The sequence below is a fragment of the Parasteatoda tepidariorum genome, chromosome 1 (genome assembly GCF_982258835.1).
Source record: "Parasteatoda tepidariorum strain Cologne lab strain chromosome 1, Ptep-v5.0, whole genome shotgun sequence".
NCBI classification, from domain to species: domain Eukaryota; kingdom Metazoa; phylum Arthropoda; class Arachnida; order Araneae; family Theridiidae; genus Parasteatoda; species Parasteatoda tepidariorum.
This window is the reverse complement of record NC_141755.1, coordinates 136,032,197-136,049,496: the sequence shown is the minus strand read 5'-3', so window position 1 is coordinate 136,049,496 and position 17,300 is coordinate 136,032,197. Positions and strand designations below refer to the sequence as shown.

General features: G+C 26.6%; 1 protein-coding gene across 8 annotated transcripts in view; it reads right to left on the bottom strand.

Moving 5' to 3' along the window:
* LOC147817049 (transcription-associated protein 1-like) overlaps positions 1-17,300 on the bottom strand; it is an 84,420-nt gene that overhangs the window by 51,449 nt on the left and 15,671 nt on the right. The window contains exons 9-11 of one of the 8 annotated variants that reach the window (XR_015430064.1): positions 16,206-16,313; positions 9,095-9,210; positions 71-5,653 (exon numbers count right to left, since the gene is read on the bottom strand). The exons of the other annotated variants lie outside the window; for them this stretch is intronic. The gene's annotated coding sequence lies outside the window, so the exon portion shown is untranslated. Of the gene's footprint in view, positions 1-70; positions 5,654-9,094; positions 9,211-16,205; positions 16,314-17,300 lie in introns of those variants that run through there. 8 annotated transcript variants of the gene reach the window in all.

Here is a 17,300-nt window from a genome sequence, read left to right as displayed (position 1 = left end):
TTGATGCAAGATTCAATAGTAAAAAAGCTGAAAAAAAGTGATGAAAAGCAAAAAAAATTAAAATGCAAGATGTAGTTAAAAATTTCATCCTTTATTTGGGCACAAAATGTTTTACAAAATTGAAAAAAAAAATAATCAGGGAATAAACAGAATAGCAACATAATCAGATAAAACAAATTGAAAAAGAAATCATATATTCTAATCACATTAGCACCTTTGCAAATAAAAATAGATAGCATCGAAAAAAAACAGTTCCAACATAAAATATGCATGGATTTCAATCGCTCTACCAAGTGGCTTGAATTATTTACTTTTGAATTATTCATTGAATAATTAATTATAAAAATAACAATTCATGTAATTAATTAATGAAAATTAATACAAATAATAATTGAAATATTTCATATAATAATCCATATAAATTGGTGAGGAAAAATTACTAATTTTTGATACAGTAAATTTATTTGAAATATAAATAAAAAGCAGAACCTTTTCGCTGTATAATTTGTTTTTTTTTTGTTTGTAAAGATAGATTCGAAAATTGTGTATTTTTTAATGACATATTTCAGATCTACTCATGCTTCTAAGTTAAAATATATATAAAAAAAAATTTTCATATGTTTTTCCTCTAATAGAAGTAGATCATAAAAAAAGGTGTCAGAAACTTAAAATTGAAAAACAATCATATAAAAGAAAAATTTTGAAAATTAATCTTTGTTAATTAAGATTTATTTTGCAAAAGGCAAATCGTATATATTAATAAAAATATGCAAAATACTAAGGAATCTGAGATCATTAGTTTCGATATATAGTCAAACCCCGCTATAGTGAACACGGTTTATAGTGAACTCCCGAATATAGTGAACAAAATGTTCGCTCCCGTGCCTTGCTACACACATATAATGTTATTTTTTGTACATATAGTGAAACAAAAAAAGAGAGATAGTTGGATATTATAAACTTTTTTCTGTCTTCGACTGATTTATTTTCTTCATATTTTGAAATTTCTACTTCAAAATAAATACATATACCGATTTTTAAAACTATTTACAGCATGAAATGTAGCGATAAGCATTTTTTTTGTTTGCTTCATTATTGAATTCGTTCAGCATTCAATGAAGCCGCCATCTTCTAGTATCTGGACAAAGGCTTCAAGTTAAAGCCGATGAATTCGCTAAGTGATTTTGTGAGACTACTTTTATGTGTTTGAATGGCTGGATAGACAGGTTTAAAAAAAGCGGAATAACATAAATTCAGGAAAAATTATCGGAGAGTCAGGAAGTGTTTCCCTTTTTGATGCTGAGGACTGCTCATCAGCTAGAAATTATTAAAAAAAAATTTGCACGTAAGACGAAGAGTAATAAGAAATAAAAGTTAACACATTTTTGTTACTACGTATTATTTTTCAGTCATTTTTGTATTTCATTTTATTGATCATTTATTTAAATGATGTGTCATAAAAGGGAGGATTTTGGAACCATTAGTTAAAACTGTTTGCGGAACAGATATAGCGAAGTCCTGGTTAGCGAAAAATCCAGATGTTTTCCGGAGCACAATCATCTCTGACTATAGTGCAGGGGTGCCACTCTAAAAAATTTCAAGACTGAACTCATTTTTTGACCAAATAATACTGTCTAGCATTGTTTACCAAACTTTTAGAAATTTATAGCACACTGACACCAAAATTTACCTTTCCTTGTTATTAGCCTATTAAATCAATAATTTGATTATTTTTTCTAATTTTTTATTTTATGTTTTTTTAACAAACAAAACGAAAATAACAGCCAACCTTGCATATTTCTTAACAACCTGAAACCATTCATATCCCTGTTTTTCACTTCACCATTACTTATTTTTTGCTCTAGCACTATAATTTCTTTCTTTTTTAAAAAAATAATCTTGATTTAACTTTGACCAGCATGACGATAGGTTATGGTGGAGGAAGCAAATTAGAGCAGACTTAGATTCATTAATAGTACAAAATTTAATTATACAAGTAGATAAAGTTCAGGCAATCCTATTTGTCAAGACTTGAAAGAATGAGATTTAGTGAAGCTGACAAAAAGAAGATAAATTAAAGTCCTGACATCAATACCATATCATATGTTATCATTAAGATACAATATTTTTTTATTTCGACAAAAAAAAAATTACAAAATTTCTAATGAAAAAAAAAAGAAATTTTTTTTTAATTGATAGAATTTGATTTTTATTGATTTTTCTCAAGACTGATTTCAGTCCCTGGGACTGAAAAGTGGCACCCATGTATAGTGATACTGAAAAATTAAGGACTTTTAAAAGCCTTGCACCAAAATTAAGTACATTTAAAGACCCTCATTTTAAAAAAAAAATTAAGTTTCTGAGGACCGTGGGAACCCTGTTGAATTTCAACCAATGATAAATGTTGCTTTGATGAAATAGTCAATTGAAAATGAAATATGAGCCTATAAAAATAACAATTAATTTTGAACAGATTTCATTTTGCAACTTGGGTTAGAGACAACACATTATTGAAAAGAAAGCATTGCAATCTGTTTTAAAAAGTTCAATTATTAATAAGAATTGAGATTCAAGAGATTCAGATTTATTGAAAATGTGAACAACCACCACAACTACAAAAATATAACACATTTATGAAGAAAAAAAATTTTTTTTTTAATAGAAATTACAATTTTATAGATTCTGGGCATCTGAGACTACTAACTAAACAAAAAACAGAAGCATTTTAAACAACTAAAACCAACTCATATTTTGATACTAAAGAATATAATTTTGCATGATATAGTTTAACAATATATCATACCTAGCCAAATTATTAGACACACTGTATAGAGTATCACCTGATAATTAAGATTTTACATAGAATCTAATAGTGTGTCTAATAATTTGTCCAGGGGCTGTAGATATAATTCATTTTGTTATTTAAAAAAAATAGTTATAAATTTCATCGTTATTTGACATTAAAATAAATTTCCCTTCTATCATTGCATACTATGCTCAGTTGTTAATATTTTAAGTTCATCCAAAATATCTGTGTTCTGAATATAAAATCCCAGACCTTAAATAATAATTAAATAATCAGAAAAAACAAACAAACAAATAAGTAATGAAAGAACAAATGGCTTATAGTCTAAGCATTGGGTGACAGAGAATACAGTGAATGAAAACAATCTGCAATTATTACAACTCTAAATTAAAAAAGAAAAAAACATAGACATAAGAGTGTATCATGAAAAACAATTTTTTTCGATATTCAAAATTTTGAGACCATAAAAAGTTTTCGCTGTAGTTACATACTCTCCAAAAATATTTAGGTCTTTTAGAATGAGCCTAAAGTTAAGCTCTTTTTTAAGCTCAAAAACATACATTAAAAAATTTTTCAATTTTTTAAAAAATTTCTCTTCAAATCATAATACAAATATTAGTTTTTAAGTTAACAAATGTACAAAGGGGTGATTGTGATCCCAATTGAAAAATCCTGAACATTTCTTGAGTAAAATCATTAATGACACGTTTCAAAAAATTACCGTATTTTTTAAATTTAAACCATTGATATTTTCACAACATGAAATTCTAAATAAATTACATGCAGCATAATTTAAATTAATAATTATGTATAAGTTTATTTTTATTTCTAATCACATTTATTATTCTACCAGAAAAAATAGTTTCAAATGGAAGAGATGTCAAACATAAATTCTAGTTCTAATATTTTTATTTATAAATGTGATCAATAATTTCTTGAAACTTCTGGACTTTGGATTTCCAGAAATTTCTGGATCGCGGTTAGCGAAAAATCCAGATTTTTTCTGGAGCACAATCATCTCTGCGTACAGTAACAGTCGGGCATGAGATTAGAAAATACTGATCAACCCAAATCATGAAAGAAAAAAAAAAAGCATGTGAAACTATTTTGCTCAAAATGTAACCATTTAAATTATTTACATATTTATTTGAAGTTTTTTTTTTTACTGCATATGTATCCATTTACCAGGAATTAGCATTTGGTTCCCTCTTTGTCACCTGACTTTATTACACCTTTTTTGGGAGAAGGATGGGAACAATTCCGAGAAAGATTGCCAATTGGCGATCATATGACGAAAATATCGATATTAAACATTTAAAAAATTTGATGGAGGCAAGTTTTACTTAATATATTTTAAACTTATTATTCTGAGTATTTATGGTAATAATTAGGCTATGTAACAACGTTATGCATAATGATTCTTTTTATATGACCATATACACCTGCTATTGAAGAACTTCTTCCCAGTTTCATTACAAATTCACTATTCCAAATAGAGGGAAGCGGTTAAGAAAAATAAATACTCAATACAGCATTTTCTTTCATTACATTAAAGTTTAGGAAGTTAGGAAATAAGTAAGAAGAGTCCCATGTGAAAATATTATACTTAAACTTTCTGTAATATATACTTAAATATCTGGAATCTGCATAGTAATCTAACCTATTGATGGAAAATACCTATAGTTGAAAATTGAAAATACAGTTAAACCTGAAAAACAATTATTTCTAATTCAGATTCCAGGTGACCTGAATAATAAATTTCATACATAACTTTTCAAAAAAAGTAATTTTCTTTCTAAATCTTAAATTTTTAAACTTAAAAACTAAAATTTGTAACATGCTTTTGCTTTGAAAAAAAAAATTAAAATTTTAAACTAGGGGTGCGCAAGCTTTTTAAGTGAAGGGCCACTTGCACAGCAGGTAGATAAACAAAGGGCCGCATACATATTTAGTCATGTCTGCGGCAAATATGATAATTTTTATAAAAACATTAATGTTCTAAGCATTAAATATTTTTGTCAGAAAACTTAATAACATACTTCAGAAAATTAAATACTTTTAATTATTTGAATTTATTTAAAACTAAAACAACCAATACTTTTTTTTAAAAAAGCTTTTTCGATTTTTCTCAATAATTAGTTTATTTACTAATATATATAGGAGAGATATAAATTCTTACAGAATGAAAGTGCTAAAAATATACATATTTTATAGAGTAATATAAATTTGAATGAAATATTTTAACTAAATAAAATTTTAAAAAAAACTAAATTAAAAGGAAATTTTTTATACATTCAGCTCCTGCGGGCTGCACAACAACAGTTGGCGGACCGCATGTTGTGCGTTCCTATTTTAACCAAGCTTTTTCACCTAAATAAAAAATTAAAAAAACTTTTTCACCTAATAATAAATAAAATTTTAGGCCCATTGTACAAAATCAAGATACTTTTTTCAATAAGGCTAATTTTTTTTTCAAATAATTTTTTTTCAACTATTATATTGTCAATGAAAACTTTTCACAGCCTTGAAATTTTTATATGATTACATATGTTTTCCATTTTTGTACACAAATGATGAGCTGATACATATATGATATCTGATGAAAAATATACATATTTCATGCAACAGATGAGAATGTCTGTTCCGTATCACAAAAAGATATTTCATATCTAACAGGAACATCAACAGTACACAAGTGGTTTCCGTTACTTACACCCAAATTAGGATGTAATGTTAGAATTCAATTTTATTTTTCACTCAATGTCAGACCAAGGTAAGGAGGATTCAGTTCAACTTCAGGCCAGGTATAGCCCAGTTTCAGATTATGGACAGGACTGGACTTGACATCTGTGGAAATAAACCAGAACAATTAATTTAAAATCTTATTCAGGGTGTATAGTCAAATCTTTCAACAAAAAATAAGTACTTTTTAAGCAATTAAAAAATATTTTTAAGCACTATATACATTAACAAAATGCAAAATAATTTTCAAAGACTTTACATGATCATGATAAAATAACTCATAATAAGAGTTCATAAGAGTTCTTTGTCAGAAATATCATGATAAATTCTGACAAAGAACTCTTTTCTTGATTATATCAGCCATTATAAAATACTGGAGAGATTTTTCAGCTCGATATCAGAGGGTGGAAAATGAAGCTTGAAATTGAGAATATCTTGCAAAATGCAGCAGAGTTGCACACGAGCAGGGTTTGTAATTTTTTTGATTTTTTTTCTTTGAAAAAAAAAAAAAAATCAGATTTTTTTTATTTAAATCGAATTTTTTTGATTTTTATTCAAATATATTGTAAGAACTTGGATTTATAATTAAAAAAAACTTTATAAATGTTTAATCAATATGAAAGTAATATTAAACTATATTATAAAAATATTTTAGAAGATTTAACTACCTAAAACAATTTTTCATTATAATACATAGCATAGCAACCATTTCGAAACAAATGCAAGATTGAAATTTAAAGACTAGATGAAATAGAGAATTTAAAGAATACTTAAACTATTAAACCAAAGTTTCAATTAGCAAACCATAATTTTAATTTAAAATTGTGATTTTCTTTCTTTTGATTTTTAAAATGACAAAATAAATGTAACAGACTGTGTTTATAAATGTAGTCATTCATCAAAAAATAAACAAATATTTAATCTATAAATTTTTATAGCAAAATATTAATTCTTAATTCCAAATCAAAATAGATAAGTTAAGCTACAAAAAAAAAAAAAATTAAAAAATCTATCTATGTACTCATTGGAAATTTTTTTCTTCAGAAAATTTCTTTCTGATAATGTCAAAGATGTACACTGTAAACATGTACACTGTTACCAGTTAATAACCCTACTGCTTTAAGTAGAGTTTAACCCCTTGGGGACGGGTGATTCAGAAAAGCATTCGTACAAAATCAGAATCAAGTTGCAATTAAATAAAAAATGGTAACTTAAATGTATTCGTTACTAATTTTACAGACTTACTTTGCTTTTATTTTAATTATTGTTAGTTTAATCATATATATAATCAATGATAATTCAATGTATAACTAAATAGTTTTATTTTGAACAAAGTAATGGTGAATTAAATAAATCAAAAAATTATAACTCCGCCCACAAATAAACTGCTAAAGAAATACTTTGATTACCAGTTTTATCTTCTTACCCTGATTGATACGGTTTTTTGCTGTCACGTATTTGTGACAGTCGGCGCGAAAGGGTTAAAGGGGAAGAATGACACTGTATCAGAAAAAAATATCTGAATCAATCAGCATTTTTATTCCATTTTTGGCAAATTAGGGTATTTTTTTTTAATATAACCTCAAGCTTTAGAAATATACATTTTCCACCAATAAAATATAATGAAGATTTTACCTCCATGCTTTTTCAATCATAAGGTAGAATTTAAATTAACATTATTTGTATTTTTTTTTTGTGAAAAAAATTCATGTTTATTAATAACTTTCTACAGCTATGCAAGTCCATATTAAGACAGCCCTGAATGTTTTCTTTAATCTGTACTTTCAATTTCAAGCATTAAAAGATTTTTAAAAATGTAATTTCTAATGTGTTGGAATTTATCACACACCAAGAATGAAAGTAATTTCGTTAACTAAAATTAATTAATGCAGCACTTCATTTAAAATAAACTTTAAAACTAAGAAAAGAAAATAATAAAAGTATCAATAATTTTAAACACTGTTTTTTAACTTTTCAAATCAATGTATATATAAAAAATCTGTTGATTTAAATCAATGATTTTTAAAAAAAAAAATCATTTGATTGAAATCATGATTTGCACATGAGAGTGCAAGAATCTCACTTATCCCAGCTCAGTGGACGTGCTTGCTAACTCACAAGTATTTCACTAAACATGCAAAAAGATTGGCGCTTTCATACTCTATAGACCAATGATGCGCCGAAGTAGTCTGTGGTTGGATGAATTGTGGAAATGCTGAATAGAACAATGTGTAAAGCACGCTTTTGCATACTATGTGTCGAAAATCAACATGGTAGAGAAAAAAATCTGATTTTCGAAAATGGAAAATTACACACTTTTTAAAAACACTCAATGAAAATAGCATCTTTCAGGGCTTTTAAAAAAAGAAAAAAGGCACCTTTAAGCACTTTTTAAAAATGCACCATGTTATTATTATTGGGTTGGTAGAAAGTATTTTTTTAAGAGTGAAATAAAACATAAAAAAAATTGTTAAACTTATTCAAGTGATACTTATTTAAAAAGAACATAACTGAAGACAAAAAACATTTTTAACAACAAATATCAAACCATTCAAAAAAGAAACTAACAAACATATAAATAATCCATAGATGGCTAAAGTTATTCCATATTTATTAAGTTAAATCAAATAGTATAAATAACCAAAAAGTAATGCTTTGAATTAAACAAAATAAATGAATAAATGAAAAAAATATAATATTTGGAAAATGAAAAATAAAGGAAGAACTTATTAATCAATAAAATAAAAGATTAACTTTTTAACAACTAAGTCACATTAAAAAAAAATACATCACCCTGAATTAATAAAATACAGTTAAACTCTGCTGAACTCCCGGACATTGTGAACGAAATGCTCGCTCACGTGCCTTGCCATACACATATAATATCATTTTTTGTGGATATAGCGAACCAAAAGATGAGAGGAAATTGGATATTCTGAACTTTTTTCTGCCCTTGAGTGATTTTTTCCTTCATTTGTTGGTAATTTCGAAATTCCTACATAAAATACATATACCAATTTTTAAGACCTCTTATTGAGTGAAATGTAGCCAGAAGCATTTTTTCTTATTTGCTTCTTTTATCTCAGTTTTTCATCCCTAAATCTTTTGCACGCACGACGATGAGTAATAAAAAATATAAGTGAACACATTTTTTGTTACTACATATTGCTCTTTAATCATTTTTGTATTTCTTTTCATTGGTCATTTATTTAAATAATGTGTAATAAAAGGGAGCAGTTTGGAAAAATTAATTAAAATTGTTTGCAGTATGGATATAATCAACTCCCAGTTATAGTGAACTGAAATTTCTGCCCCTTGAAGGTTCACTATAGCGAGGTTTGACTGTATTATACAATAATATGTGATTAATTGAAATTAAATCATATTTAACCACTTACATAGTTTTTAAAAGCAGAAGAAAAACGTTTAAAGATTCAATATGCTTAAATTTTCTATTTTTAAAAAGAAATGAATCAAATAAAGATGGAACCAAAGAATTGGGTTGAAAAGGCTCAGAAGAAAACATCAACAATAAGAAGGAATTACTTGCGATAGATGGCTCTTTTTCCACAGACTCAACAGGATGACTCGTTGAATGAGGTTCAAATTTGGACAAAGCACGACTTGAATTCTTTGTAGTAGGTCTAAGTGGTCCTTCTAACCTAAAATCATAAACATTTTGTTATTCTTCGAGCATGTAAGGATTTTTAAAAAAATATATATATAGCTTAATCCAAGCAAAAAAACGCTTACAAAAATTGAGTATTAAATGAAAAGATATAAAAAGTTAATTCCACGGGAGTCGGTGACCAATCGATATCGGTCGTCGACACATTAGGTTTGAAGAATAAGTGGTCATCATGGGTGCCCACTCTAAAAATATTTCAAGACAGAACTTATTTTTTTGATAAATTAACGCAATCTAGAAGAATTTTCAGACATTTATAGTTCACTGACTTCAGAATGTACCTTTCTATAATAAGGACTTATATATTAAACTAATTATAAAGATTTTTTTCATTCATTATATTAATTTATTTTTTACAGCAAACAAGATAAAAATAACAGCTAACCTTGTACATCTTTTCACATCAACCACTAAATAATAAACAAAAATTTTTTTCTAAGTTATACATATCTCTATTTATTTTTTCACTTCATCATTATTTATTTTTTGTTCCATCTCCATAATTTTTTTTTAAATAATAATCTCAATTTAACTTGGGTCAGCATCAAAAAACGCTTTAGATACACTAATAGTACAAATTTTGTTTACGCAGGTAAGCGTTGAAGTTCCATCTCATTCTTTGCTACATCATTACTTGATCATTTCACAGTAATTATAAAAATTACCAATGTTTACATTAAAATGTAACTTTTATTTTTCCTTAACAGCAAAAATTTTTTACATTTTTAAGGAAATACATAAATTTTAATATTAAAAACAAATTGAAAAGAGATATTAATTTAATTTTACCTACTGATTTTCTTTCAAGACTGACTTCAGTTTATTTATGAAAATAATTAAAAAATTCCAAATTAAAGTCATAAATAAGGTTAACAAACAAATATTAATAGGTTTCAAAAAATAAATCTTAAGATTAATAAACTGAGCAACCTGAATTTGCAAACTGAGTTATAAATGTTAAAATATGAGATGTTTGTTATGTATTTTACTTGAGAGGAAAAGAATTAAAAATTTCAATCATTTAAAAAAAAATCAATAAGGGACAGTTTTGTTGTTGACTAAAGATTTCCAAAAAGTCCCCAACATCTTTTGTTGTGAAATTTTTTAAAGCCTGTAATTAAAAAATTGGTTAATTAAATATCAACTCAATCAATCTAAGCTAAATTTAAATAATCCAATTCCAATTTCTTACAAATTAAATTTAAATTTCCAATTTCTTAAATTTTCAACTCAAGTGGAATAAACCCTTTTTCAAAAAGAAATATCAGATATCTAAACAGTTTAAAATAGCAATCTAGTTTAAATAATAACATTAATTTTAGAGCTATTTAATGTCATTCTCAAATAAGTGAAAACAAGAAGAAAAAAATTATGAATTTCTTAAAAAATTAAAATAAGTGATATTTATTAATATTTTATATAAAAGAATTTAGGTTATGTTTTCAATAGTTTATGGACAACTTTATTTTACATTACTTAAAAGAACATAATCAATTTATCAATACCACTAAATAAACAAATCACATATTAAACATTGATACCACTAAAATCATATATTGAATTCACACAATTAATTACAAATAGCATAATAATTTTCATTATCAAATAATGTTAAGTATGATTACCCAAACCAACTCCTGAATAATATGATAAATAGAATTTAAAATTCTCTTTAAAACTAACAAATAATTCTTTTTTTTTTTTTAAGTTAATGTGACAAACTTTTTGTAACTATACTGAATTTAATTTGCTTACATACGAGTTATATAATACCTATTGTTAAACAATTGTATTTGTCATTTTTAATTCTTTTCCAGTTCGCCCTCTTTTTTTTTGTTTTATTCAGTTTCTTCCACTGTTCTGGAAGAAATATGTTCAGCGTATCTGCTACATTTTAGATTTTCAAATCCATAACTAATTCCAAGAAATTTTCATGACTTAATGAAGTTACTATTTTCTTTGATAAAAACAACCATAAATTTAAAAAAGCATTGTAATAACATTAATTGAAATGATAGGTATAACCAAAACTGTTATACTCTGCATCTTCATATTTACAGATTTTAAATTTAAAAAACAGAGTAAAGAAAAAGTTGAAGCAATAAAATAGCTGAAAAAAATAAAAATAAAATAATTTTTTTTCTCTTTCTCCTGCAAAATTATATTCTAAAGAGACTTTTCTTGTTCATCTGAAAGGAAAGATATTCCTGATTTTTCTGTTCTCATTTCGGAATAAAAAAATTCACCATTGACTGGCTTGCTTTAGCTAGAATTTTAAATTTATAAAATAAATAAAAAAATAAATAAAAACAAAATTTCTGAAATCACAGAAGTATAAAAGATAATTCGCTCTAGAAATGATGTTCTTTCATTTTTTGATAGAAAACCATAATTTTTAAAGAACACAATAAAAACATTTTATACTTTAATAAAATATGACTGTGACTGGGGATTTTGTTAGAAATTTAGATATTTGGAACACCATGAAATTGGCAGAGGGGGAGGAATTCAATTAAAAAAATTAGATTTTTCAGCAAACTAAATCCATGACTTCCCATGATTTCTTTGAAAATATAACTAAAATCATGACAAATTTGGTTCAATACCGAAATTCATGAATTTTCATGATTTTCCAGGTGAGCAGATACCCTGTATGTTTCTTCCGGGCTGAAATGCCAACAATGTTTAGATAGATATTTTTGTTTAAAACTTTTTCTATGTTTATTTGAAATAATACAGATTCCCATTAGAAATTAAGTTCAAAATTGGAAGAAAATATCCTTTTTTTTTATTTTGATACAATTAAACTGAATGAATTTATATGAAGAACATAAAATTTAACTATATAAAATAGTTTTAAAAAAAAATCTGTTTGGTTTAAACCACATAGGTCTTTATTCAACTATCCAACCGTCTATCCATGTTAGAAATTATTCCAAAAATATATGTTAAGTAAAAATAAATAAAAAATTTAAAATTTTTAGAAAATTTTATTAAAAAAATTAACATTAATGAATGACTCACTCACTGCCTCATTTTGGCCAAAAGACATCAATGAATGCCTCAGCTCATAAATTAAATAAGATAGTGGGACTCTATCATGCGTCACACCAAAATATTAAACACTTAGACATTTAAAAGCCACCATCTTATATTAACCGCAAAAACATTGCTTTATATAGTTTTTCTAAAGTAAGAATTCCCCTAACCATTTGTCTGGGCCAGTGGAGGTGACTATGGTAATGAGGTCTAATCAAAGAATAAAACTAATTGACAAATTCAGAAAAAGACAAAATAAGTAAGTAATATTTAAAATAATAAATTAAAATCGAAAAGCAACTGAATCCAAATTTGTTTTATTTTAATTTATAAAGTCAGAAATACAATTCTGGCAGGACAGTACTTCATCAGGGGACACATTGCCGGCCAACACACAGGAGCCTTTCAGTTGTCAGTAGTGAAATCAAAAACTGACTGCGTCCCCAAGGCCTCATAATGGAAAATTAAATAAGAAAAAGCAATTAAAAAAATTGAAAAGGAAATGCAAAGAAAAATTGATGACAAACAGTCCCAATTTAAAAGTTCACAGCGTAAGTCTAAGTAATGATTTAAAAGTACACAGACTAAGATCTAATAAAAAGACGCCCACATATAAGAAAAATATAAATTGCCAAATCATTAAGAAAACTCTAGAAATAAGTCAAGTGCTGACCCCTTTTTGAAAATCCTGAAATAAAACAGAAAAACATTAAATGAGTGAAAATTTTTAAAAAGTGCTGCCATCTATATGGGGTAACGAAGTATAACTATTTAAAGTGGGGTCGTTGTTTAGAACAGCTTTTGGCTCGAGAAACGACGAAAGAAAGGGAATCCTTTTCTTCGCCCTATAATGAAGAGAAGCTACCCTCCCTGAAATGCACTATTCTTGGTTCCATAGCAGCAGATGGCCACAGACTTTGTGGTGGGCAGAGTTCATATCATAGACAAACTATACCTATGCTTAACATATTAACCAATGTTCATAACGAGTACAAACTGGTTTTACAAGTAAAACTGATTTAAAATAAAGTTTAAAATAATGGCCACTTATTAATCTAAACAATTAAACATATTATAAAATAAAATAATGAACATGTTGCATTCAGTTTTATAACAAAAAAATTTAATCTTTAACAACTAGTATGAATGAGCATTAGAATTGTCATAGATTTCAAGATTCATTGTCATCAAAAACATTTATTGCACTCAAAAAATTTTAAAAACTAAATAAATGAATATCTAACTATACTTTTCACTCACATTTAATTTAAAATATTTGCTTAACAGACCAATTTAAATCCTGAAATTTTAAGATTATTTAAATAAGTTTTAAAATGCATGAGTATATAGAAAATGAATTGCATAAACTCAAAGAATAACCAGTAGTCTGTCCAGGGTAAATTTACTACCGTTTAGCGGTACCTTCACAAAACCAACTTTTGAAAAACCGGTAGTTTAACAAAATACTTTAAAATAAGTAAGTTCAAAGATTCTCCACCTCTTAAAATTTTGTTTCTGTATCCCCATAAAGAAACTATAAATCCTAGAGTTTTTTAAAATGAAGCAATGAGATTCTCTCTCTATAAACTTTAAAGGAAGACAAAATTCAAACATCATTCTAAACATTTGAATATTATCTTCAACATTATTGTAAATTTATTCTAACAGATCTTTATTTTTGTATGAAACGTTTTTTTCTCTGTGAAACTTTTTTTTGTATGACCTAGTCGAAAAGTTTCTCATAATGAAAATAACTTATTTCTAGTACTGTTAAATGCAAGTTGAAATTTAACTGTGAACAATGGATTTTTAAATTTGGAAACAATTTTAAGCCCGAAATGTAACAATAGCGAAATTATTTTTTAATACAGTAAGACGCCAATTATCCGAACCCTTATTATCCAAACGTCCAATTATCCGAACTACATCCGAATTCGCCTTTTTTTTTTTTAAGTTTAGAATTCTTTTTAACTTATCGACAATTTTTCTAAATTTAGAAGAATGAAAAATATCCACTACATCTGAAGACCATATTTAATTTACAGCCTTTTTCAGCAGTTTAACCTACATACCCCTTTAGCCCTCTTCAATTGAAAATTATCTTAAAAGAATGCAAGCTTCATTTTGACAATCTACAATGGTTGGAACGAGGAAGGTGTTTATGAATAGACAAGTGCTGAAGTTCTACAATTGAAGGATGGGTAGTTGTCACTTATGGTTAATGATTAGTAATAACAGTGCTTGGAATCTTAAATCTTGGAATAAAATTCTTAACAGAAAAACAAACGAAACTGAAGTTTCTGAATGAAGTTTCTTTTGGGTGAAAAGGTGCCAGGTTTATACAGCAGAAGAAATAGAAGACTGGTGTCGAGACAATGAAAATGACTCAGGATTTAAAATTTTAATTGATGATGAAATTGTTGTTGAAATTTTGAATGAAAATCAAAACTCCACAGACTAAGAGGAAGAAGTAGGTGATCAAGTTCAAGATAGTGGACTTTCTCATATAGTAGCATGCAATTTATTAGATATTGCAATGAATTGGTTAGAATGTCAAAATGATGTTGATCCAGTTCAGTTGATTAATTTAAAAAGAATAAAGGATATGGCTGCACAAAAAGAGCATCTTCTTTGAAACAAAAGTTTTTGCTGGATACTTTTGCAATGGAAAATGAAGAAAAATGTGGTAAAAATCAGTAATTGACAAAAAAATGATAAAAAAGCAAAAATATGATAAAAATAATTCAAATTGAAGAAAAAGTAATACAAATAAATATTTAAAAATTTAAAAAATAAAGTTTTAAACACGCCAGAGCTATTTTAGATAGTACTGCCAGTCCTAAGCCTAGAAAAAGTGTGAAGGGAAGCTAGTGCATAAATAATAATTATTTAAACTAGATTTTAAACAACTTTCCAACTATTCATTATCTGAACCGCATTCGGTCCCGAGCAGTTCGGATAATCGGCGCTCTACTGTACATGGACAAAAATTTACTAATCATAAATGATTTTTATTTGTAGTGACAATTTTTGAAAATAATTTCTTATTTTACCATATTTTTGTGTTGATTTTTTGATGTAACTTTTAATTTTCACAAATTATGTCTAAATTTTCACAAAATAGGTACCCCTAAAAAAAAACCTAGACAGACCCCTAATAACTTTATCCTTAAATCTCATAGCAATTTTGAGTCATTTGTAAAAGCAGCTATTTCTTTTAAATATATCTTAAAAAAGAAAACTCCAGAAATTACAGCTTGATGAAACGCCATTGTCTTAGTTGTTTAACACAAAACTACCTTGCAATGTCTAGTTTTTAGACTAACTAAATGAGAAAGGAAAAAACTAACTATTTTTAAACACTTTGATCAGCATTTAATAATAATTTAAATAATGCATAGTTAATTTTGAGTTACAGTTTATTGCTACTCAATAATTATGTAATGCTTAACTTTTACAAAGTCTAACTATGAGGCTGGGATAGCCTGGTTGGTAGGGCACTGGAGCACTAAGAGTTCGTGGGTTCGATCTGCGCCGGCCGAAGACTCCTGGTGTAGTAAATGGTGACTGATGCACGTTAAATCTGTCGAGTCACAAAGTCCTCCATGTTCCGATAACAAATCATACCTCTGGGAGTACTGATACAGGAGTTTCATTGTCTCCTGGATTATATCAACATTAAAAGGCTACGGAGTTGAACATTAGCAGTAGTCGTAAACCCAAAATTGGGTAGATTGTTTAATGACGAATATATATATAAAAAAAATCTAACTATGAACAAAAAAATTTGAGATAGTTTTGATGTTTTTAAATCTAACCAACCACAGTTTTTATGGGAAGTTTTACCAGCCAAAAAATTCCAAACTCTGAAGAGAATAATACACAATTCATATTTATTATTATTATTTTTAAGAAGCAAATATTTTCTACCTGTGCTGTTTTATTTAAATACGATCTCCCCCCATTTCAACGTTCAGTTCATAGATATAAAGAAAACCTTCGAAAGATGCAACCATCACACACGGAACATTTTGTATTCTGAAATCATTCAATAAAATTAAACAATGCAATATGTAATACAAAACTGGACAATCACAACATTTATTTTAAATTTTGAAACTTTTATTACTTTATTAATCACAAAATGTTAAAATAAATGTTGAGTACAGAATGTTAAATGGAAAAAAAAACAAGAAAAACAAGAGCTTTAATTTTAAAAACACTATTTCCAAAAAGGAGTTTTAAGGAAAAAATATACATAAAATTTAAATTTGTAGATAGTTTTGCTCCCAGATGACAGACTTTAACAAGCCCCCAGCTTTAACAAACTTGTTTTTATTATTATTTCATGGCAGTAAGTTTCAAAAAATAAAATGGTAAGAAATTTGTATAGTTGTGATTTGAATGTATATCATCAAAAAATTAGTTTTTTACCCATCAGCATAGGAAAAATTCCTGTAGATTTCATGAAATATTATAAATTTCATGATAATTTTTGCATAATGTACTAAATATTTTACACATAAGGAATTTTAGGGACTTTTATAGTAATAAAAATAGAATTTTTTTTATATATTTTCCAGTTAGTATTCTAATCTAATAATGATACTGATGACTACCATAGAAATCACACATTTAAACATGGCAGTGAAAAAAGGAAAGAAAATCAGTTCAGAGAAACAAAAAGAGAGAAAAACTAGTGAGTTCATTTCCACATTTGATTATCATGAACACAATGCCACATTTATATTAAAATCACACAAGCAGGCCAAGAGCAATGCTTTGAATGATCTTAAATAAAATTTGACGGGTAACACTAGACATATTAGAGACATTGAAGATGTAAATTTTGTTGAACTGTTTTTAATTGTTCGTTCATAGTTATGAAAAGTATTTTACTCTATCTTATCAAATAATAGAAATATAATAACACAGTTTATTTTTAAAATAATAGTATTTAAATTATAAATTATTTAAGACTGAGAAAGACTGTTTTAAAATATAATTTTGCTATTCTTTTTTAAA